General features: G+C 37.6%; 1 protein-coding gene across 2 annotated transcripts in view; it reads right to left on the bottom strand.

Annotated features, from left to right (window-relative positions):
- Positions 1–25,512, bottom strand: part of LOC114653683 (sodium/calcium exchanger 1-like) — a 581,045-nt gene that overhangs the window by 472,830 nt on the left and 82,703 nt on the right. The window lies entirely within an intron of this gene.

A 25,512-nucleotide genomic window follows, 5' to 3' on the forward strand; every position in this document is an offset into this window, starting at 1 on the left:
AGTAAATATTACCAGGAGCACTGAGATGGGAGAGACACACAGATACATCACATGCAGAATGACCATTTGAGCCCTTGGTCAAATGGGCATTTTTATTGTTTTACTCAGAACATGCAAAATTCATCCATCCTCCCGGGGAAGCCCTCTTCCACAGGCTCTCCTTCTCCCCATAACAATACTCTTATCATCTATCCTCTACATTTTTATCTCCTGCCCTGTACTACATTATTTTCAAAAAGATGAGTTCTTGATACGTAAGACTCCTGACTCCACTACTAGATAAGCTAGTACTGGAGTTACTGGTGGTTTTATTTTCTTCTGGAGTGCAATCATTAGCCCACCACTGCTCCAGAGCATCTGCATCTTGCCAAAGCAAATAAATGATGTCGGTCATGTTCATTGTATTCTTTCATCATCAACATTTGTCAAATGCTCGGCATAATGCTGATGAACAAGAAAGATTTAGGTAACAGTATGCTATCTGCTATGACAAAGGGTTAGAATGAAAAAGTTATAAAAAAACCTAGCCCAATGCCACACTAGTTCTGATAAATGTTTAGTCTATATTTTGTATTTAAATAGTTAAAACAGACAACTATCCACACCTCAAAAATGTAACCGCACTGATAATAAGCAGCAAACACCATCAGACTACTTAACATAAGAGTAAATGTTATAAGTGATATGAGAATTACACTTCTTGCTGTTCTCTTTAAAGCAGATGTCAGGTTACACCAATTTTTGTTGTGGGGCATGTCAGATTTGCCATTCGCAGTCGCTGATCTTGTCACTGCATGATGTCAAATTATACATCTGATATATCACAGCCCATGTTAATTCATTTTTTTCTTAACACAAAGAAATTATATCCTCACATCAGTCTGTGAATTTAAATAATGTTAAAATGGATTACAATATATCTGTGTCTTCATCTTAAACAGTGGATAGAAGTGAATCCATCAAAATGACCTTTCTGATTAAACCTAATGTTAACCTGGATCTCATGATTTAGGCTTTAATTTGGATTTGGTTTTGCACCACTGGGTCTTTTGTGATAGCTAATTTCAATTCATTGATCTGTGTACAGAACAGCAGATAAAGAGGCATATTCTCCTAACAGCTAAAAAAACTGTTATCTCTACATTCTTTGCCAAAGTGTATCCACCGCATGCATGACCACTGATCTTTTCCAGAAGAACCACCATAACTTTGTCTTTAGAGGTTTCTGTTTGAGACAACAAAACAATAAGACAATATGGGAAATCATTTCCACACATTCATTGAGTTTGGATGGAGTAAAAGTCCCAAATCCATAATGACTAGTTGGGAGGATGACTAAGCAAATGGCTGCAAGTGACGTACAGGAATATTTTTAATAACTCTCTTTTGTCCCTTAGTGTGGACAAAGTAGCAGCGAGAAACTACAACACCATTAAAGTAAACCTTCACAGTGAAAAGTGGGTGAAGTTATTCACAATCACGTTAACGGTATGAATTTTGTGTTTCTGAAGGTGGAGATACAGCCTTTAAAAACACTAAATCCATGTTGCAACATCAGAAACCATTTAACCAAAGTTTCTATGCAGTACATACCTGTTCTTTACTCAACAGGACTCTGCTCTTCTTATAAATTCTATACTTTACAATTTGGGTATCATACACAAGCACCTTTTCAAGTACGTGTATGTTCTTAAAGATAAAGGTGCCAGAGTTGTTCTTCCGAGAGAAGCCATTGGGAAACTATTTTTGGTTCCCAAAGGACACATCCACATGAGGGTTCCAGAAAGAACTTTTATTTGTTTAGATCCATAACAGGCTCCATACAGTAAATAACTATGAATAGATAACAGATTTGTGAAATACCAATACGTCATGATTTTAAAAGCATATGTCCAGTAAAATGGGTTAAATCCAGATTTTCTTAATCTCTGTCCTGCTAGGTAGACCACCATACAATAAAGACTTTCATTTTTTTCTACCTATTACAAAGTTTTTCAAAGCACAAAAGACCAACTTCATTTAGAGTGAATTCTTCCCAGAATGGAATTATGCTTTATTAAGCAATGGTTCTATGAGGAACCACACAACCCAATAATAACCCAATGAGAACCATATATTTTGAAGAGCATAATTCACTGTTGGATTCTTTTTCACATACACTAATTATTTGGTGGCATTTTGTGGTATAAGGGTTTGGACCCTGAAGTTGTGGGTTCAAATCCCACTGCTAACACTATGTGACCATGAGCAAGTCGCTTTACTTGCCTCTGCTTCAATTTGAAAAGCACAAAAAATGCAACCAAGATGTTGTAAGTCACCTTGGATAAAGGTGCCCACCAAATAAGTACATTTAAATGGTGGATATTTTAAATGTAGCCATTTCAGTCAGAGATGACAGCTATCTTCATGTATCAGAGGCGGACAAAGATCTGCTTTCTTTTTTGCTTCATACTAGGGGGCTCCGCCCCCTGCTCACTTCGCTCGTCAACCCCTGTGTTTGGTTTACCGGATATACAATACAATTTATTTTTTGTATAGCCTAAAATCACACAAGAAGTGCCGCAATGGGCTTTAACAGGCCCTGCCTCTTGACAGCCCCCCAGCCTTGACCCTCTAAGAAGACCAGAAAAAACTCCCAAAAAAAAACCCTTGTAGGCAAAAAATGGAAGAAACCTAGGGAAAGGCAGTTCAAAGAGAGACCCCTTTCCAGGTAGGTTGGGCGTGCAGTGGAATAAATCCTCAATACAGTATAAAAATAAAAATTCTAGAAGTACGAAGTAGAATTTCACATTAGATGATATCACATAATATGATTTGGATTTGTTTTAAGTCCTGGAGACCTCATTCATCAAGCTGCCTCCCCCATTTTGCCATTCCACATTTGAAATAGCACTAATCCGATGAAAGGACCCCTCATTCCCACGTCCCCATTCATCAGGGATGACTTTACCTTAAGCAGGCAATCTACAATTTAAAGAGATTGTTATTTTCTTGTGAATTGTTACATATGCATTATTTTCACTTTTACTTTAAAAGCTTTTGTAAAAACAATACTTGTTTCTTTATTTCCTGCCTCGCGTGTGGTTACATCTCTTTCTTCCCAGACGTATAATACTGCTCGTGTTGTGAAGGGTGTTGCGGCTGAACGTACGCTAAGAATATGCCTTTGGATCATTTGCTGTCTTTTTGCTGCTTGCTAGCTGCCTCTTCTGCCTGTCGCATGTCGTTGTTTTAACAGCTGGGAACACATGATGCTTGCCTGCCAAAAGCAATCCAACAACTGCTAGCTTAGAGGTCTGTTGACTTGTTTTAAATGATGGCTCACTGCCTGGTCTCGCGTGACATTGTAAAAGCAATACCAGTCTTTTATTTCTGGCTACTGGCGTGGTTGAATTCTTTCTTGCAGGATGTATAACGCTGCTCGCGTTCGGTTGGGGTAGCTGCTGTCACGCTGCCCTTCAATCTTTTTAAAGCCTGTACAGCTGCTGTCCTTTTTGCTACGGCCCTGGGATAATCTCTTGGCACCATGTCTCATGTTTTTACAGTCCCCGCGAGACGCACCGTGGCAAGTCTCCTTGGTCTCGCGGGTCTTTAAAATGTCTTTCGAGATTATCACGTATCGTAGCCTTGCATTTGCTTTCCATTCCAGGATTTTCTTTTATATAGAGAGAGATTATAGTGGGAACCATTAATGGAGCAAACACAAAGTACTGACCTTTTGACCTATACTGTCTGGCCTTCATTGGAAAAAAGCTCAGTGACCAGCTCTTAAACTCTTCTACATATTGCTATAAAGAGTATCGTCAGTTGCTGGGTGACAACCTACAACAAGTTAATGAGAAAGAAGTAGTTTTCCTGTAGCAAAAAACGTCTACTGCTTGTTGTGGTGCCAGTGACCATGTGTCATGAAAATTTTGATCTTGCCTTAAAATGTAGACCAAAAGTTATTTTGTGTAACCTACGTAACTCATAAAATCATGTGGAAGAAACAAGTTTCACTCATTGTTTAGATGACAGAACAGAGCCTTTATTACAAACAAAAAGGAGAACATGGGAAAATTCAAACACTTTGAAGGTATGAATCCCATTTGAAGAATGTAACTGTAGGTTTTTTATGTCTCCTCCTCAATTAATGTAGTCCACGACAGGTCCGGCATGTAGACTCCTTAGGCCAGGGGTCCTCCCGGTCCAGGAGGGCCGCAGTGGCTGCAGGTTGTTGCTCCAATCCAGTTGCTTAATAAGTAGCAGTTCTTGCTCAAGTAACACTTCTGCTTCACTTTAGTTGTCTCGCTCATTAAGATTTTGAACGCTTATTGCTTATTTTAGTCTTAAACAGCTACAGTCTTGGTTTTTAATTGCTCCTTATTAGCAATAAGATGCAAATGACAAAAGAGACCAGCATTTCTCCACTTAGCTTGTTACCATTTACACCTGTGTGTATTTATCATGCACTATTGGGTTTAATTAAATACTTGGAAGGAAAGTGAAGAGAAAAAAGTGAAGGACTGAGAATTGCTTATCCATTTTAGCCTTCAAATCATTTGGATGATATCCTTAGAAAGGGGAAGAAAATCCAGGATATGAGAATTACCTGACCTAGCAGAGTTAAAGCACTAACAAGCCATTAAATTAAATTATTGGCAAGAATTGCTTTCTAATTAAGCAACCGGGTTAGAACAAAAGCATGCAGCCACTGCAGCCCTCCAGGACTGAGATTGAGGACCCCTGCCTTAGGCAAAGCAAGTATATTACACTTTGATCAACTGAATTACAAAAAACATATCAGTAAAACGTGTGTCTTTGAGAAAGACAGTTAACCTGATCAATAAAAGATGTATAATATCAAAGCTTGTCCATGCAAGTAGAACAAAGAGCAAATTCACACAGACTTTTACCCTTTCAATAGATATCTGCATAAAATTGCAAAAAGTATGATAAATTCTTGCACAATTAAAAGGTAAAACAGGAAGGAACATAACCGGAAGATGGGATCAGTACTCAAAAATAACATAAAATTTTAACCATATTAATAAGAACAGACAAGATTATTGTCTAAACAAATAAATCAAAAGCCAAATCATGATGAATAAAAGAGCAGAGAATGTAGACATCCCAAGCTGAATGAAAGGTATTTGCTTTGAAAACAAGTGCATCATCTGGCTGTAAAAACCAGGAGACCCCATTAATACACTGTGATGTCACATAACCATAAGGTGCACCGCTAGCAATACGTGGCATTGCAGCAACTGTAATAAGGATTAAATTATTCTCAGAATTGAAGAGAAATTAAATGTATTAAAGGACTTCACAAAATAATGTTCTTATTTCCTTATGTTTCACTTGTCGCTGTGTTCTTGTAAAATCCAGCATTTTCAGATCATTTGTCTGCTAAATGTCTTTAGATGATGAGTTTGAATAGGATGTTTAAAAGCTTTTTGACAGTAAGCATATATATTGTGATGTGTGGGTCACAGAGTTGCACAAGAGAGAAAAAGGTGAGTCCAGATTTCCAAAAAAATCAGCTTTATTGTTGTGAAGGCTGGATCAATTGAAAGCATTTTCAAACAGGAGATGTCAGATCAGCCCTCAAATCGGACAGCAAGCAAGCCGTAACAATGACGTCATTGTGCATTAGCTCCCTTGTATGGATTAAAAGAACAGATAGTCTTCTTTGGACAGAAGACAGAAAAGTGAGCGCAAGGCCAAGTCAGTTCCCAGTTTTAAGTGTTCCCCGCATCAACCTTCAGGCAATAGACACGTTATGTGGTTAGCCTGCGAAGTTGCAGATGTACCAGACAACCAATCCCTGCTTACATTAATTTAACAGTTTTTAGCACACTGTGCTGGTATGGGGTTGTCGGGGTCTTTTAGGAAATCATGTTTCACTGGTAAAAACAGCTATGTTTTATGATATCATAAACTGTTTCACTATAACTTCAGCCAGGGTTTTTATGAATGCCATCACTGATAAAAACTTTTCTTACTTGATGCTCTGGGGTTTGCAGTTTGCAGAGGGTTGTAGGTGCTGTTTAAGAGTACAACATAACACAGCCACAATACAAGATGTGTTTGTAACTAGTTACACAAGAGTGTTAATGCCCACCCTCGGTGAGCGTGAAGCTGCCACTTCAGTACTCTATCGGTGACATCAGAAATAGGTATTTAGTTATATGAGCTCCTAAAATCGGAGACAAGGGCAGGTAGAATATTTGAGCCTCGAGAAAAAGGACAGGATTCAGAAGCATGAGTATACCTTCCCCTTCCAGGAATGAAAGCCTGGGGGATAAGTGTCAGATTTTAGATGTTATGATCCCAGGGATAGGACAGGGCCAGTAAGGAAGTAAGCTGTATAAAGTCAGATGATGACCTGAGTAGGAAGACAGCAAACCCAAAAGAGAGCAGACCCATTAGAGAGCTTACCAGTGAGGCTGACTGGCTGAGAGACTGCACATCTAACACTGTCAGGTTGTATACTTTGGATAGCCACCTCTCTATTTGCTTTTGTTTATGGTGCTGGTTATAATATTTAAAGATTAAAACTTAATAAACTCACTTTCTTGCTGATATGTTTTATTCTTTTTTTTTCCAGCAGAAGTTTGGAAAATGAGCCTTTATCTTCGCTAGATCAATCAAGGGTGCAAGAAATAAGCTACAGTCATATCTGGGTGAAGTCTGAAGCTAGTGGACTACAGTTCTGTGTGTTAATGCATTGCAATTGTGAACTACATATCCCTAAAGTGTAAGAATTGACAAATGGGATTAATGACAGGGGTGTAACAAATAACTGTAGTCTACAGAAAAAGAATCTGTGCATAAGATAAAACAGAATTTGTGTTTTAAGAAAAGGTCTTCCCAAAAGCCTTTCTGATGATAAAAAAGCAGCCAAATCTTAAAATGAAAATGCTTGATGGTGTCACTAGCATGTGGCTGAATAATGACTAACAAAATCAACTTGATTAACTTGAAAACAATAGAACAAAATGTTGAAATTCGCTCTGCCATTTCACTGTCATACTATTGCATGAGAACTTTTAAGAAAATTGAAGTGTTAATTATTTGACCTCAGATGAAAAAGGTTTTGCCCTAAACTGACAATTTGGTAGCAAGGCAGGAAATGAAAATACTAAGGGCAAACCAACAGGATAGTCATAAAAGAGGATGTATGCATAACTAGCAAACAAAACCAAAATCATGAGGCAAAAATCACTAGTCAAAAACAGCAGAAAGAGGTCCTAATCATGAGTAAGACCTGCTTTCCGCAACTTTGCAGTTTTTCTCAATCTCTTTGATTCAGTTCTCACATGAGGAACATCATTCTCGTTACTCTTAATGCAGTTCAGTAGCGTATTTCCCCACCCACATTAGCATTTCTCATTGTATTTGACCAAATGGCCATTGTGTCTACACACATTTCACTACTAAAGACATTTTGTCATTATATTGATGCATTTCTCATCTGACTCTGACAACTCATCAAAACAGTTTGTACTTTTGTTAGTCTGAACTCAAGATCTCTCACTCACCTTAATACTGTCCAGCACTGCATTAGTGTTTTCAATCAAATCACTTTAAACGTTTTTCAAATATGTGTGAAAGAGCAAAGCCAATTACACACTGCCAGTGTTAGTAGTAATTTGTCCTTCAATTGAAAGCAAATAGCAGTGCATATTCTCAGAAGAGGTGTAGTTGAAACAAATAGAAACACATGCTCTCAATCTTGTATCCCAGGTGTATGTCATGGCACTGCAGTAATTACACACACGCATATATGATGTTTGCATTTCAACCAGTGAGCAGTGCTGAAAATGGAGCAGGAGAAAGGTGTTTTGTCGGTGCAAGAACCAGGTTTTGTGTGAGGACGTGGTATGGCAAGGGGGAGAGGGGCACACAGAGAACATGGAAGAGTCAGGGGCAGGAGTAGAGGAAGAGGGGTGAACTGATACAATAGGGTGTCTAATGAAATAAGGGCAACAATTGTGGACCATGTTATCAACCATGGCCTAGGTTTGGCTGATGCGGGTCAACAGGTGTAGCCTCAGGTATCATGATCTACAGTGGCTTCTGTAATACGGACATTCAGGTATGAGAATAGGTATCTGATCCCACATTTACTGTAAATCTGTATCATATGCAACATTATAGTTCTGAAGTTTACTGTAAATAATATAATCTGTGACCTCTGTATAACAATTGACAAATTGATGACCTTTGTATTGTCAGAATAGAACCAGTGCCTCATTTTGGTGGGAGAGGGCCACTTTTGACATACAAGTAGCAGATGGCAATTGTGGCCACGGTGAGAGAAAACAATGCCATTAGGCTAAAAGAGATCCAGCGAGCTATTGTGGAGGACAATTGAATTTTTCACAACATTGCCTCTGTGAGTCTTTCCACCTTAGACAGGATTCTGAAGAGACATGCTGTTTCTACAAAACAGCTGTACAAGGTTCAATTTGAGAGGAACAGTGAGAGTAAAAAGATCTTAAACATCTGTATGTACAGGTAAGGATACAGAGATGTTTTCTCTCTTTTCTAAACTAAACTGTGTCTCTTTGGATTTTACAGAGAATATGTGAGTTGGAAGCCAATGAGACACCACACAATTTTGTTTATGTGGATGAGGCAGGATTTGACCTGAATAAAGTAAGGACAGGTGGCAGGCAAATCATTGATCAGACGGCCACAATAGATGTGCCAGGCCAGCGTGGGAGCAACATCACAACGTGTGCTACTATTGCTGAACATTGAGTAATTCACCATGCTATAGCCATTGGGCCTTGCATCACAGACTGGCTTCTTCAATTCTTATATGGGCTGTACAATGCCCTTATTGCCAAAAATGAAAGGGTGATTGTGAAAGCCAACATGCCACTTCATATAGTAATTTGGGACAATGTAAGTTTTCAACCACTCCAACCTGGTGAGGGAATGGTTTGAAACCCACCAACAAATGATGATGGTGTTCCTGCCATTGTATTCACCATTCCTCAACCCAGTTGAGGAATTCTTCTGTGCTTGGAGGTGGAAGGTGTATGATCAACAGCCTCCTAATCCTATTTCTCTACTAAAAGCAGAGGATACTGGCTGAGAGAACGTCATACCTGAGGTTTGTCGAGGCTGGATGTGGAATCCAAAAAGATTTAAACCTCTGTGTCTCAGAAGGGAAGATATCCGGTATGAGATGTCCTAATAGAGAGGAGAGACAGGATGCCCCTTAAGATATTTCATATTTTGCACTTTATAGTAATTTTAGATTTATATATACGTATACGAGGGCAGTGTGACTTTACTATACTATACTGTTGTTGGTGGTATGTTCTGAGTTTGCATATTTTTTCTGTTTTCTGATGCATACAGTTTCATGTGTATCATTTTGCTTTTCTAAGTTTCAGCATTAAATATTGTGTAACATTTTTTAAAAAATCCTTCACGTTTCATTTTAGTGTTTGAACATTTTTTTTTACTCTACATTAGGTCTAAATTTCTTTGCAGTACTCCTTTTCAAAGCCAGTAAGCTTTTGATAAAAGTATAAAAACCTTTGGTGTCTAAGTCTTAAAACAGTGGTGAAAGGTTTTTATATATTGGTTGAAGTGATTGACACATGTGAAAAAGGTTTTGATTGTTTTAGTGTATTTTGCACAAGCGAGTCTGTGTTATGAGAAATGCCTGAAGTGTTTGCAGAACTGCATTAAGAGTGGTGAGAATGAAGTTCCTGATGCGAGAATTGCACCAAAGCAATTGAGAAGAACTGCAATAATCAGCAATTATCATCATTACATAACACACAAAGTGACCCAGAGTTACATGTCCAGCAACCAGCATGTTGCTAAACACAACTAAATTACAAAATGGCATCCTGGTAAAAAATAGATCAAAATAATATTGATAACATTATAATAACAATCATAATACTGAAACATTTGATCATAACAACAATGATTAATAGTTTGAAAAGGACTGAAGGACAGAGCTGCCCCTTAGCCCCAAGGAGGGGTTTGGCAAAGCCCTTAAAAACTTCTAGTTATAGTTAAACTTCTAGTTACAGTTAAAAATGAGTAAAAACACAAAAAATAAAGTGAGTAGGGGGCATTGGGAGGCTACTGAAAAATATGCTAAAAAATAATATACTGTATTACCTTCTACTACTGTGAAGCCTACTCAGTTATTCATTCACATATAATGATTGCGAGAAGAGCTGCAAAGGCTGTTTTTACTTAGAATGACATTTTCAACCTACAAGACACATAATAAGTGAGAAGCTTTGCCTTTCTGTTTTCAAGCAATGAGGATATAAGTCCACAGGGAGCAGCAGTAAAGATGAAGCAGCATTTTTCAAAAGGGTCCTTCCTTTTACAAAGTAGGCCTATCTAGAGCCTCTTCAAATTGTTCATTTGTAAGGCACAGCTACTGTAGCAAACAGACTCACCAACATAAAGGCACACTGAAGCAAATCCACCACAGATTTACAATCCATTCAAGCAGTCTTTCATTGTGCACCAAAGCTCTTAAGTTGAATAGGACAATTTAAATTTATTTGAGTCAATGAGTCATTCAGTGCAGCCATGCTTGTCATTTTCTTTTCAAATAAGCAACACCATTGAAGATTTAAGCTAAGCCTTTAAATGAAAAGATGAAATTAATCTAAATTTAAATCTTTTTTGAAGCCAGTAATGGCTACATCCCCATGAAATGAGGATGGGTTGCTTTTAATGTTGAATTGTAACATGGCAATTTAACATTTACAGATATCTCAGCAATATATCTACGAAAGGTAATAATCTGAACTGAATTTTACAATTTCTAAAATTGATTTGAAGATACTATAACTGAAGCAGCACCCACCAGCATCTGGCTATACTTAGGATAATGTCAAGGAAAACCAAAATTATTTGCTCACAAAATACAGCAGGAATGCTGTAGGTGATCACTAGTGATGAGCAAATCCCACTGAATTCTCTTTGTCTCACGTTTGGTTAAATTGCAGAAATGCTCAGGAGTTTCACTGAACTCATCAAAATGCATTGAAGTCAATGGGGAAGGAGAAACTGAACTACTTTTGCATGGATTATAATGGTGTAATGGTCTTTTAAGTGGCTTTGAGGGCTATGAAATGATCTGACAACTTTACTCAGTACTTACCACTGCATCAGTGTGCTGCCCCGAGATAAAATTATGTCGAGCATTAGCCTGTATTGTTGCTTTTGAGAGCTGGCTCAGTTACAGAGAAAACACACTTTACACACAGAAGGCAGTCACACACAAGTTTCATATCTCTCCTGCTTTCTCCCATAGGTGAGTCATTTTACAATACACCTCCCAATTCCTGTCTCTGAGTTCCTCTAGCCATGTCAGACCTTAAATCCTTTCCCTGGAGCGTTGAGGTGCAGGCCCAGAATCATCTTTGAATTTAATGGCAGCCCCATAAACTCCAATCAACCTTTAAAGGGGCAGACTTAGGTTATGAAATGTTAAACTATTCCTTTAGATGAGATAACAATAAATAACTAAATCCAACTGCAAAAGCAATTATTGAAAAACCATGTCTAAAATCATAGTTAGTTTCAAGGGCATCAGTGAAAACATGAACCAATGGATGACATCTGATTCAATCCAATAACACCTTAGCTGCAGTAGAAGTTATAGTGCAGAGTGAGAATTACAGTGATTGAGGAATAAATATCTCCTGAGAGGATGCTTCAGAAATAATGGTGTTAATTTTGTAGAAAAAAGAGGAATGTTTTTTATGAGGTACTGTAGGTTGCTAGCTAATGCATTGCTTGATAGCATTTGGATCCCATTTCACATTTAGCTCGATAATCTGTGTGGATTTGGTATGTTCTCCCCAGACATAATATGCTTGAAACTCAGTCAGCATCTATCAACTATTATTATTATTATTATTATTATTATTATTATTATTATTATTATTATTATTAACTATCCCATTGCATGTTGTTGAATTTGTGGGAATACATTGGTAGGCTGTTGTTATTACCAGAATAAGCTCCAGCCCCTCATGACTGTGAAATGAATTAAGTGAATGAGAAAATAAATTAAAACATAGATTAAACATTTTTAGGTTGGATGGCCAACTGCGGGACAGTGTTTTCATTTTATTCTTACATTGCCAAAAGACAAGCTATTGTTGGAATCCTTTTATTACACTCCTTTTTCATTTAGTCAATAAAAATTTGATCACAAAAAATATTTAGAAAGAAAAATGCTAACACTAGCACTAACACAGGATAAGAACTAACTGTGGTCAAGTTGCCAAAAGAAAGTACAGGAACTATAAATTACAAGTCTACAAGAAGAAAAAGTTACTCAGAAGTGAAAACCAGAAACAGGGGCCATGGGGATAGATAGATAGATAGATAGATAGATAGATAGATAGATAGATAGATAGATAGATAGATAGATAGATAGATAGATAGATCTATATATATATATATATATATATATCTATATATATATATATATATATATATATATATATATATATATATATACTGTATATATATATATATATATATATATATACTGTATATATATATATATATATATATATATATATATATATATATATATATATATATATATCTATATCTATATCTATATATATATATATATATATATATATATATATATATATATATATATATATATATTTATTGTCACACACATGCAATTAGGGGACAGCTACAGGGCCTGACAACATGCGAGAAACCGCAAGATGGGGAACTAAGGCAGTGTATTAACGCTTCTCTCTTTATTATACCAGTAAAGATGAGGAACAAGAAACTATGGCACCTTGAATTCATTCTAAAAACATCATCCCGACATCCGAGGAACTTCCACATTTTTCCCGATTCACCCTGATGACTTCACCTTCGGTCACTCACGGATAATGTCACCTCCGCCGAAAGATCATCCACGTCACCCTTCCTCCAGTCTTACTTCTGTTCCAAATCACATAAATTTCTCCGTGTATCTGCCATTCTTTGTCAACTGTTTATTGCAAACCTGACCGTTGTACTGAAAAACCAAGTTCTTACTTAGACTCACAGTATACGGGGACGGTCTCGAGGCGCTGGTGAGGCACTATGCAGGCATATATCTGTTGGATTAAAGGAGCCCCAGTAGCATTTCCTGACACACTTCAGCTGAAAGATTCATTAGCTGTAAGCCCTTCGTGTTAGTGTGTCAGAGACAGGATGTGCGGCATTGTTCATAATGGCACTCAGTTTTGTTTGAATTCTCTCTTTCACTACCACCTCCAGGGGGTCCAGAATGTGTCCCATAACTGAGCCTGCCCTTTTAATTAGCTTGTAGATTTGGTGGAGCTCTATTGTAGTTATGTTACCCACACAGCAAACCACAGCATATAAACTTACACTGGCAATCACAGTGTTATAGAAGATGTAAAGGATGTCACTTCTAGCATTAGAGGAACACAGTCTCATAAGAAATAAAGAGGCTGCTCTGCCCTTTCTTATATAGTTCCTCTGTGTTATGAGACCAGTCCAGCTTGTCATTAATTTGTTTCATGTGTCATTTGATTTGTCATTCATGTCAATATGGCTAAAAATGAGGAAAGTAGCACTCTGAAGTACATTTAAGTGTGCTGATCTAATTAAAGATAGTAGTCGTCCATAAATAAAGTGCATCAATAATTGGCCTTTCATCATCGTGTATGCCTGAGATGTAATACTGTAACTAATATTCTGTTTATTGTATTCCTGAAAAAAGATAAACCGATAATGTATACTGTCTTATATGGCTAATAGCATTTTGATCATTTGTGAAAAAAGAGAATTGTGGTAAGCCACACTCCAGATTAGAAGTGTGACAGGAAAAAAACAATTGTGATATAGATGAAGTTTAATGATAATCTTCAATAAACATGTTACATTTTTCAAAAAAGGGAAAGAAAATTGCACAAAATGTTGTGGGCTCTTATTATGTCTCTGCATCACATACAGTATCACAAAAAGCAAGAGTCACCGTAGTCAGCATTTCTAATGATACAAAGTTACCATACCACTCTTGAAGAAACTTCACTAGGTTTAGTATACTCATGCAAAACTTTTAGGTTCTTTTGGTCTGACCATTCATATATAAAATGGAAACCCAGCTCCTCTATAAAATATCAGGGTCTGTGCTGTCCTTGTTTTAGGAAGCCACACATGTGGAGTGCCTGTCCTACATTCGTAAAGTGATTGGGTTTAGAGTGTAATCAGAATCAGACTCACTTTTATTTTCTAGTACTTAATTTACAGGAATTTAACTTGGTCGCTTTGGGGCTGCTTATAACATAACACAACATCACATACAAATGCCACAAGTTAAATAGCATACATTATAAACAGTTGAGGAATAGTGCAGTTCTAAAGGAGATGTGCAAATGATGATGGGCAAGTCAAGGCATGAGTGTATAGCGTGTATATACATGCACACAAATACATGTACATATACTGTACATACGTCTATACACAGTATATGACAGAACACATGGGTAAGGCAATACATTAAAGTGAGTGGGAGATAGACTGCAGTGTCCTAAGAAAATCAGACACAAAACTAGAATCTGTGTCCAACTAGGCCATGGACAGAGCAGTTAGATGTTTTATTTTTATTTCATATTTTAATCATTTGCATTTTCCTTTGCAATGTGCATTGCATTGTCATCCATATATTTTAATAAATACCCTTAGTCATTTCACAGAGCAAACAATTCCCATGATGATGATGTTTTATTGATGGTGTCCTACTCTTTATAGAGATCCCTTCTGGATGTCCATCTACTCTTGATGAGCCCTAATGCCTATTCTCAAAGATATCAGATCATGGATGTCTGTCATCTTCCTATAGGTAAACATTTCCATCTCAACACAAGAACTTCAATTCTATTTCAGTTAATCTCAGATCCTGCCAATTTATTCGAGCCATGGAGTCATATTTGACACTGTTTTGAATTTTGAATTTTACATACTGTATATTCACGTACAAAATATTACTGGATTCCAGGTCTTCATCTCCTCCTCTGATGCAGAAATACTCTGCCTCACATTCATTACCCTCTTAGCAGGATTATTGCCATTCTCAGTTCAATAAGTCATCCATCTCACATTATTAACACACTGCAATAGTTTTATAAAGCTGCTTTCAGAATCCAAAAACTATGAACACAACTGACCTAATTATACTGATTTTCTGCTCAAGAATACTGAACCACTTTGGACAATAATAAGTAACCAAAAAATAATAAAAATTTTAATTCAAAAAGTTAATAATAGACAAACATAGTAGAGCAGCACTGTGGCACAGTGGCTAGTGTTGCTGTCTCACACCTCCAAAGTCCTAGGATTAAATCCGGGCCTTATTATCCCTGTGTCCACAATGGTTGCCTGTCTCCCAGTAAAACCTGCAGGTTACATGGATCGGCAAGACATAGAGTGTGAATGTACCTTAAAATGGATTGGCTTCTTGTCCAGTGTTGGTTCTTTCCTTACACCTGGTCATTCTGGGTTAGATTTTGCAAATAAAGAAGTGGGTTTAAGCAATAAGTATCAAATAGCAATACTTATTTTATTAAAGCATTCAAGTTGTCCTTCTACGTGGGCTGATTAAAAAGTAATGAGACTGTATCTGTTTCTCTTTCATGGAGGTAGACATGGGAATGTTGTGTAGGTGTTTGTGAAACAGCATACATTGTCGTGTGTGAACCTGCAGAAGACATTCCTGGAAGAGTACAGTAGAGGTGTGTGATTGAATTTTGTGTTAAGCTTGGGAAGAGCGATAATGAAACCCTTGAAATGCTACAGCAAGCATACAGCTGTGGTGGAAGCACTTTAAGGTCAGCAAAATGTGAGTGAATGATGAAGCACGTTCACGGAATAAGTACTTTTCTGTGAGATTTCAGGGTACACAAAGCATTTTCAGTTTCTCTATCACAATTTGTTGAGTTTGTTTGAATGATATGCCAAATGAAGGCGGATGTTTGCATACAGTGAGGGTCCTGTTTTGTTGCAACAGTTCATTAGCCTTGGCAATCTAGACATCCATTTTCTGCAGTGGATGGCCTCCCCAATCGTGCTTTGTTATTCACTCACGTGTTGCCGACCTTAAAGTGCTTCCACTACTGAAATACAGCAGGACAGCTAATCGTTTCATCACATTACACAAAATTCAATCACACATCTTTGATGTTCTCTCATAAGGATGTGTTCTTCATCTGCTATCACAACACGTACGAGGTGCTTCCACTCACTGTGACAGAACGCTGAAGAATATGGCAGTCCAACTGCAGGTTCACATGTTTATGTAAGCCATTCTGAAACACCTGCACAGCAATCCCATACCTACCTCCATGAAAGTGAAATAGGGACAATCATATCACTTTTCAATCAGCCCTTGTACACTCCAAAGAGGCCTGTCCTAGGATGACTCTAAATTACCAAAGTATAAGTGAGTGTTTCAGGGTGCGGTCTGGTACCTGATGTTGCTGCTACCTCAAATAATGGGATTAAGCAAGTTTGGAAAATGGATTGTTTCACATAATAATAAAAAAAAAAGGTTATGCTGATGTGGAGGCTACAGATACAGTTCCGGATTTACTCTGACTGAAATTTTGTAAATAAAGAGAAAGATCAAATGATCTTTTTTCACTGAGATATTTCTTCATAAAAATCAGTGATTATTGAAGACATATTGAAGATTCAGCATTGGAGTTATATTATCAATATGAGCCTCTGTCCGAAATGTCACTTGCCAAAATCTACGTTAAATGCTTTTCAATCCAAGTGATCCTGCATTTGGGGGAAGGTCGGGGGCAGGTGTTATTTGTCTGTGTTAATTTGTGTCACTGGAAATGCTGACATGTTGTAATGGAGATGCAGTGTCCCTCGGTCAGGCTGCTTTGTAATTCTGCTTGGGGTTGTGCGTTTACTGTGTGTCAATTTCTGCATTGTTCCTGTGAATCCTGCCATCCTCCTACTCCTGTGTGCACTGACTGTTAAACTTCTGATTCAGTATTGGTCTTGTTTGTAAGTGATTGGGTTATAAATAGTGTGTATTTCTTGTGCACCATACAAGAGGGGTAGTGTAGCCTATATGCATCTGTCAATGTAAGGGAAAAATGACATAATGGTGCCACAGCTCAGTGCTCTGTACCTCAGCAGATGTTATTCACTGTCTACAACTTCGATTACCCTGTTTAGGTACTGTTGGATTTTTCAAAAAAAGCGCTATATTTAAAATTACTGCTTCTATATGTGTGCACACATCCAGACATTTTAATGGCTATCATTCCTCCATTTTCTCTCCCATAGTTTTGGCCCATTGTGGGACACACTCACACACTCAAACAGGGCAATTTTTTTGTGCCTTACTGTAGTTATTTTAATGTTATTTATTTTTTGTTTGTAATCATTGCATTATTATTTTAGTGTGTGTTTTTTCAAGAGCAGGTATCATTTTCTACATTTTTGCAATCCATTACTAACACATGAGCTGAGAGTGATGAGACCAGTAATGTAATGAAACTGATAACATTGAAAGATGGTGGCACACATTGATATGTGTTTGAACTTTGGATCATCTACTATTAAAAAATTAACATTAGTTTAGAATTTTAAGAATCAAATAAGAGTACATCTTTAGATACAAATCTTGGTGTTTGACAACAAGAATGGATTGTGTGTTGTTTTTCCTGGTCATGCTGTATGCTTTTGACACCAATGTGTTATTTGACTATTCCCCTGATTTCCCTTTCAAAGACATTCAATTCCTGTTTATTAAAATACTCAAAGGTCCATTTGGATTCATTATCTTAACAAAAGTACTTTCATAATAAAAAGAAATTCACACATTTTCTCTGTGACTGCATGGATTTCTCTCATGTTTTCTGCACACACCCCAAAAAATGTGTTTTGGGTTAATCAATTACAGACATAATTGATTTTTAAATAGCATGTCCTCTAAAGCCTACAAGACTTTTCCAGCAATTTACAGTCGTAGCCTTCATTTACATAATCTTTGCCAGTCAGAGGCGGTCAGAATGTACTCTCATGAAGTTGAAACCCTTTAATGTGACATACCCAACAATTAAGACCAACTAGTCTGCGATAAAATCAGACAGGTTTTATTTTCTCTTTAGTAAGCGGAGCAGGCCGTGTACTGTATGTAGGAGTGCTGACAACCAATGAATGCTTATTATCAAGAAGTTCAATCCATAGAATGCAGCAACAAGGAAAAGGAGCACCTGAGTTTTGATCCGTGAAAACAGAAGAGAGTCTTATGTGTCTGATGTCTCATTTTCGATACTAAAACAGGATGGAAAAAAAGAAAAAGGGGCCAAGATTGCTGCAGATCTCGCTGCAGTTACTATCCCTTTATACAGCTCCAGCTCCGTCAGGCAGCACGCTATCTGTCAGAAAAAAGGGATGAGCATGACTGTGCTGGGAAGTCGTAACCCATCCAGCTAGAAGCCATGCACAAAGATTTTCGGCTGTGTAATTTGACATGGTGCACTGACTTCTTCTTCTTCTTGCTGCTCCCGTTATGGGTTGCCATAGCAGAACATCTTTTTCCATGTCATAGTGCACTGACTGCTGTTGGCAAATCTGACATCACTAAGCAAAAGGGAAATAAATTATATACTGTAACTTGTGGGCTATTTGGTTTAGTCATTTGTCTATGATGGATACGTCATATTGCCATTCCAGCTATGTCTGTGTATAAAAAATACCATGAGTGGCCATGCTGATGCACTGATTAGTGCTGGTGCCTCACAGTTGCAGAGTCCCAGGCTCAAATCCAAGCCCTGCCACTGCTTACATGAAGTTTCCATGTTCTTGCTGTAACTGTGAGGATGTCCTCCTAAATCTCAAAGACAATCAGGTAAGGTCGATGGGTGACACTGAGTTGGCCTGGTATGAGTGAAGGTGCCATACAACACACAGGCATATCATTTAGGGTTGCCTCCTGCAAAAAAAAGCCTCTAGCTCAGTGAAACCTTGTATTGGAATGTGCAAGTTTAGAAAGCTAATAAATGAATGTTAAAATAAGGTGTTAAAAGCTAACTTTATAATTCAAGATTCTGAAGCAGTTCCTCTTTTAATGACAGCAGTCTGGACTGATAGAATGATTGCATCTGTGCTGTTAAGCTAATTGCTTCCATAAATCCTTCTTACATGTTATTTGCTGTTTGAGTTGGCACTCAGTCTAACCAGCCCATATTTAACAATCTGACAGAGCATATGAAATTTGCTTTCTATTAAAGATGAGGTTAATCTGCAAGGTTCTTACTAGCAAAGCACACAATTATTATTTTAAAAAACACAACAAACAAAGTTCTTTCCATAGCCTGACCTTGCCACTCCAAATGCACTCAAGGCCAAGCCAGAACAAGGCATGGAGTTGAATGTCCAGACTCTGACCTGAAAATCCACTGAAGACATTTAAACAGGCCAAAAAGATTGAGCCATTCCAGTCAGCACTGTTAACAATGTTACCACTTTAAAAAAAAATCAGAAAGACCCTTTGGGAACTGAGAAAACAAATTAAAATTTCTAATCAACCTATTCTTAACACTCCATCTGATAAATTCTAATTGATCTCAAGTCTGCAATACATAATGCAGAGATACCCATCAGGGCTAGAAAAAAGTACATAGCATTTGTTTTTGGGGTGTCTCTTTTTCTACTATAAAAATATAGACATGATATTTACATATGACCGTCACAGCAAAACATCATCATTCATTAATTGCAACAACCAAAATCATATAAGCATGTACCACCAGGCCTGCCTGGATGACATGGGGCTTGTACTAAATCTGGCTGATCTAGAACTACATATACTCCAACCCTCCTCTGGAGGAGTTCCCAGTTCATTCAGTACTTAGGGATATCAAAATTGTTGCTCAATACAAACACTCAGATGTTCAACTGCAAAACACATAAGCTTAATTAATTTCAAAATAATAACATTCAAGGCCCAAGGCCTTAAACCATTTTGCTACTGTTTTTCACTCATGGAAGTATCACTTTGAGCTTCTGCAAGGTCCATAGGTACCAGTGGCATCTCTCTATTATAATAAAAAAAATCCTGGGATGAGACAAGACTTTTTAGCCTGGGATGAGAAATGACTTTTTCAGAGAGATACTTTCATGTCCCTCAAGACGAGACTTTGTGCCAAGAGATTTAACCACACCCGGTGCTGGAAATAAAAGACAAAGAGTAGATTACAAAGTAGAACGTCATAAAGAATTCAAAAACTTTGGTGCAATACACATGCAGAGCAGGTTAGAGATAATGAAAGTACTAAAATTCAAAAGTCTCAAAAAAATGATAGTAAAGATCGCATTAGCGCAGAAATTATTACTCGGTGAAATAACGGAACAGCGAAAAGAGATTGATATACTGTATATTGTTCGGATTTAAACTTTAAGTCAGAGACTTGTAGATTGTCTATTTCGTGTTGCCATCAGGGAAAAGTAGTGTTTCTATGTATTTTAATACGAGGGTAAGTCAATAATTATTTACATTTGTGTGATTGCGTGGCACAGTGTCGCAATGGTAGCACTGCTGCCTTGCAGTAATAAGCAAAGCAGCGTTCACATCCTGGGTCCTCCCTGCTTGAATTTTAAATGTTCTCCTCGTGTCTCCATGGGTTGCCTCCAAATACTCTGCTTTCCTCCCACAGTCCAAAGATATGAATGTTAGGTTGATTGGCGATGCAAAATTTGCCCTAGTGTGTGGTTGGGGTTGTGTATGTGTTCACCCTGCGATGGCCTGGAACCCTGTCTGGAGTTTGTTCCTGCCTTGTGCACTGTGCTAGCTGGGATATGCTCTACGACCCCCATGGCCCACTTTAGGACTAAGAGGGTTAAAAATAACTGACTTATGAAATAGCTTTGCCTGGGCTGGCTGTACAGCTTTCCTTGCACACATGTGGAAGTACAGTGTGTCTGTGGTCATAATGGTAAAGTCAACCTGGATCAGTCAGTCTTTCTTGTAGTTTTCTAGGAGTAAACATGGCTGCTTCGCTATCCATGTAGAGTAAGAATAGGAAGCAATGATTCTTGCTCAATGTTGTTGTCGGCAGTGGACATGGACATGTATCCAGTTCCTTCTTTGTGCATAACACTTATCTGACACTTTTTGAACTTCTCAATCCATTTGTAAGCACTTTACCGTGGTAAAACACTGTATCCATATTGTGCAGAAAGTCTTTTATGGATTTTGGCCCCTGGTACAACTTCAGCCAATAAAAAAAGGATCACTGCTTCCTGATCTTTTTTAGTGCAAATGGAGAGTGGAGCCACCATGTTTATTCCTAGAAAACAAGAGAAGCTGACTAATCAAGGTTGAAACTTTGTCACTGTAACCACAAACACATCATGTTTTCACATGTGCACAGGGAAAGCTGTATAGTCAACCCCCAAAAAATAATAATACAAAAGTGCACATAATTATTGACTTACCCTTGTACCTTCTTGTTTATGTTGCATGTTGGTCATATACAAGTATATACAAGATATACAAGGAAGAATTTCAATGGACTCCGTACATGTCACAATACTGACTATCGCATTGAGCTAAAAACCTGCTACCCAGTCATAAGCCAAAATAACAGGTTTTGTGCACGCACATTGATTTGCCTGTACCCATAGCTGCCTGCTAATGGTAAAGCAGAAACACATATTTATGTTGAATATTGAGGCAGACTACTAAGAGTGTGTTGCACATTTGTGTAAAATTTGAGTATGCTACAATCTGTTCTGTGTAAATTCATAACAAACAAATCCACAAATTGCACGATATGAGAAGCATGCAAGGTGAGTCATTGTGTAATGTTGCAATCTCAAAGAAGAGATGCTTCATATATTTCATTGCATATTATTCTTTATGTTCACATATATTTCTTCCTGGCACATGATGTAGAGTTAATCCAAAGAGACCACTGTGAATCATTAACAAGCTGAATTGGCGTCTTGTCCAGAACATCTGACTCCCGCAGGACTTCACCAGCAAAAATGGATAATAAGATCACCATACAGATGATCAATGGAAATTGCATTGTGATTTTTACTAACATCACAATTGTAGGAATAAAAGATTTGTTTTACACATTATTATTACAGTAATATGTCATAAACACATCTGGGAATGAATATGGATTAATCCACGTTCCCAGCCCATTCATGGTCACATCAAAGTGAGAGCCAGCCCTTGAAGCAGCAACCTTCTATCCTGATCACCAGGTACAATTGAAAATTATACATTAAAAACTATACAAGATTTTTTGACAAACTGCACTCTTTAAGAACACACACCAATGATAACTACTTTCAAGTTATCACCTTAGCAGTCACTCGAGTTTTGCCAAATTAAGTCTATCATTTTTTAATAGTAGTGTTTTTGACATTGGAAGGCTGGACTCTTTGCTAATGTATCAAGGGGATGGGTTGGTCTTCAATTCAAAAGCGTGACCCTGTGTGAACAGGCTTGCAGGTTGTGGGCTACCTTTGTTTTGCCAGAGGATTCGCTTTAACAATATTTCAGCAAAAAAATGCATGCACCACTACAAACCACATCAAGTAAGAAACATTCTAAACAATGTAATTTTTGGGTGGATTATTTTTTTCAGACTTTGCTTGTGTTTCAAGGAAATACGTGACTAACAGGCACACTACAACAAGTCTTTAAACCTCTTCTCTTAAATGGCTGCCATATATAACTCTAGTGCTTAAACTGAAGCCTTTCTGATATACAGACTCATTCTAGCTTTTGTTAAACTCTTGTCAACTTTTCTGGCCTATTTCTGCTGTCATCTTGCAGTCAGAATAGATTGGAGTGTATGATTTACTTTTTGTCATATCTAATCACACTTAACAGTTTAATTTTAGCATTTTCTTTTACCAAATTAAATTTTCTCTGTTGAGTTTGTTTTTGTAATTTTAAACAAAAAAGGGTTAATTAGCAAAAAAGTCGAGGAGACCAAAATACAAAGAACAAACATCCATCTATTAACACAATTCTTTAACATTGGTGTTGCATCTTCCCAGAGCACATCCTGGGATCATCTGGAGCAAGGCAAGAGCCAACCCTGGACAAGACCCCACTTCATTGTAGGACCCACACCTGCCCTTTAACTACATGAAGCCAATTTAGATTCAAAGTTTAACCTAACTTCTTTATCACTAGGGTGAGGGAGTAAAAGCAAAGTGCCCGGAGAAAAACTCATGAAAATATATTGAGAACATGTAAAGTGCACAGTCAGAATGTGAACCCAGGACTCTACAGTTGTAAAACAGCAACACTAATAATTTTGTCAGTCACTCAAAACAGAATGAATCCTACAGAACAGAAGCTGGCATCATTCGCCAACTGTGTACTCATCAGCAAGTAATGGAAAACATTTCAGATTTATTTAAAACAGCAAATCATAACAAGCAGACCAGTTCTTCCCTTTGCATAAAATAAACAAATATCTATCTACTTTCTATGGGTAATTATCAAAACCTTTTTAAATATTTCTAGCTTTATATACGGTAAGTTAAAAGAGGGACTTGCCAGTTTGTTAACTTATCACTGAAGTCTAGATATCAGCAACAACCATTAAATTGAAAATGTGTATGTGTCTCACACACACGCCTAGAGAATATCTCCCTGCCACTGTTGATGAAAGCAAGATGAGGAATGATATTAAGATGATATAGTCACTATCCATCTCTTGCTGTTTCCCTTAAGATTCAATCAAGACAGTCCATTGATGTCACTTCTGCGCCTCTACTGGAAGCCCTTCAAGTCCCCGTGAAACATAAGCGTCTGAAGATGTGAAGTCGCCATTCAAATCGAAAACCAGGTTCATAAGGACAGAACCTGCAGCCTACAAGTTATTCTAAGGGGCACACAGTCCACAAACCATTTGTTTTCATCCTTTTTGCTTTCACATTTTTTGCTACATATATGCTATTAAATGGAGTACTGTACCATGTTAGAACTTCAGCTTTTCTTACGACTCTGTCATTATATTCACTTAGTTTACAAAAGGACATTCAATTACAGCCAATGTTTTTCAATAAGTAATATTTTGTGTACATTTATGATAATTTTAATCAAGGTTTTTTTATTTTAAATTCATATCTTTACACATAAATGTATTTTCTGAGAGTACTAAGATTTTTTTTAGATAAATGTATATTCTACATACCAGTATGAGTGAATTAGACTGTGTGATTAATTCTGTGATGACCTGGCTGGTTCATACCTTGCACCCAGTATTGCTGAGATAAACTTTTACTCCACATGATGTTAAAACATAATAAATGGGTTAAGGAAAATAATAAAAGATTTATATGCATTTTGGCATATAACTGTATAAAACAGTGAATGCCATAGCTCACTAACCTTTAAAGAAATTCATGCAAAATGATGGACCCTTCTGTAATTTGACAAATTTAATTGCTGATTTTTCAATCAAAATGTGTTTCTCTCTCTTCCCTTCTCTCTGTCTTAGTAATCACATAAATGGCATCTTTCCTGCTTCTTGCTTTTCCATTTCTGAGTTCATCTTTAAGTGAATCAGATGGTCATCAGCCTATAAATTAGTACAAATTTTTTTCTGGTTGTTCTTGCTCTCCATTTAATGTATACTGGTTGCAATCAATAAATCTTCATTTTTGTGGAGCTTTTATGCCTAAAAAAATGTGCACTGATTTCTATTAGATGATGTAAAATGCTTTGTAATAAGAATTACCTAGAAATTCTGATTGATTCTGTATATTAAAACATTCAGGCATTAGCTTCTCTAAAGTGCTTTAACTAAAAAGAATCTTTACAAATTTATCTTCTTTGCTACCTATTTTAACCATCTGGATAATGCTTTAGGGAGACTTAATGGCGAGAGGATCTAGTTCTAAACCAGCCACTGTCTGTGTGGTGTTTGTAAATTTTCCCAGTGAGAGAGTATTCTGCATTTCCCCCCAAACCCCAAACTTACACAATTGACCACTATAAATCTGTCCAGTACGAGTGCATTCATAGATTGCCATGCCCTCTGATGGTAGTTCCTCCCATGTGTCCAGTGCTACTGGGATGGATTCCTAATAAGCTGAAAAAGATGGATGGGTACTAACTGAGTGACTCTGCATTCTCTAAAATGATTCTTCAGTAGCAATCTGCAAATAGCTTTTTCACAAAATACATCCATCCATCCATCCATTTTCCAACCCGCTGAATCCAAACACAGGGTCACGGGGGTCTACTGGAGCCAATCCCAGCCAACAGAGGGCACAAGGCAGGAACCAATCCCAGGCAGGGTGCCAACCCACCACAGGACACACACAAACACGGGCCAATTTAGAATCGCCAATCCACCTAACCAGCATGACTGTGGGAGGAAGCCGGAGCGCCCGGAGGAAACCCACGCAGACACGGGGAGAACATGCAAACTCCACGCAGGGAGGACCCGGGAAGCGAACCCAGGTCCCCAGGTTTCCCAA

Source organism: Erpetoichthys calabaricus, chromosome 1 (genome assembly GCF_900747795.2).
Source record: "Erpetoichthys calabaricus chromosome 1, fErpCal1.3, whole genome shotgun sequence".
Taxonomy (NCBI): domain Eukaryota; kingdom Metazoa; phylum Chordata; class Cladistia; order Polypteriformes; family Polypteridae; genus Erpetoichthys; species Erpetoichthys calabaricus.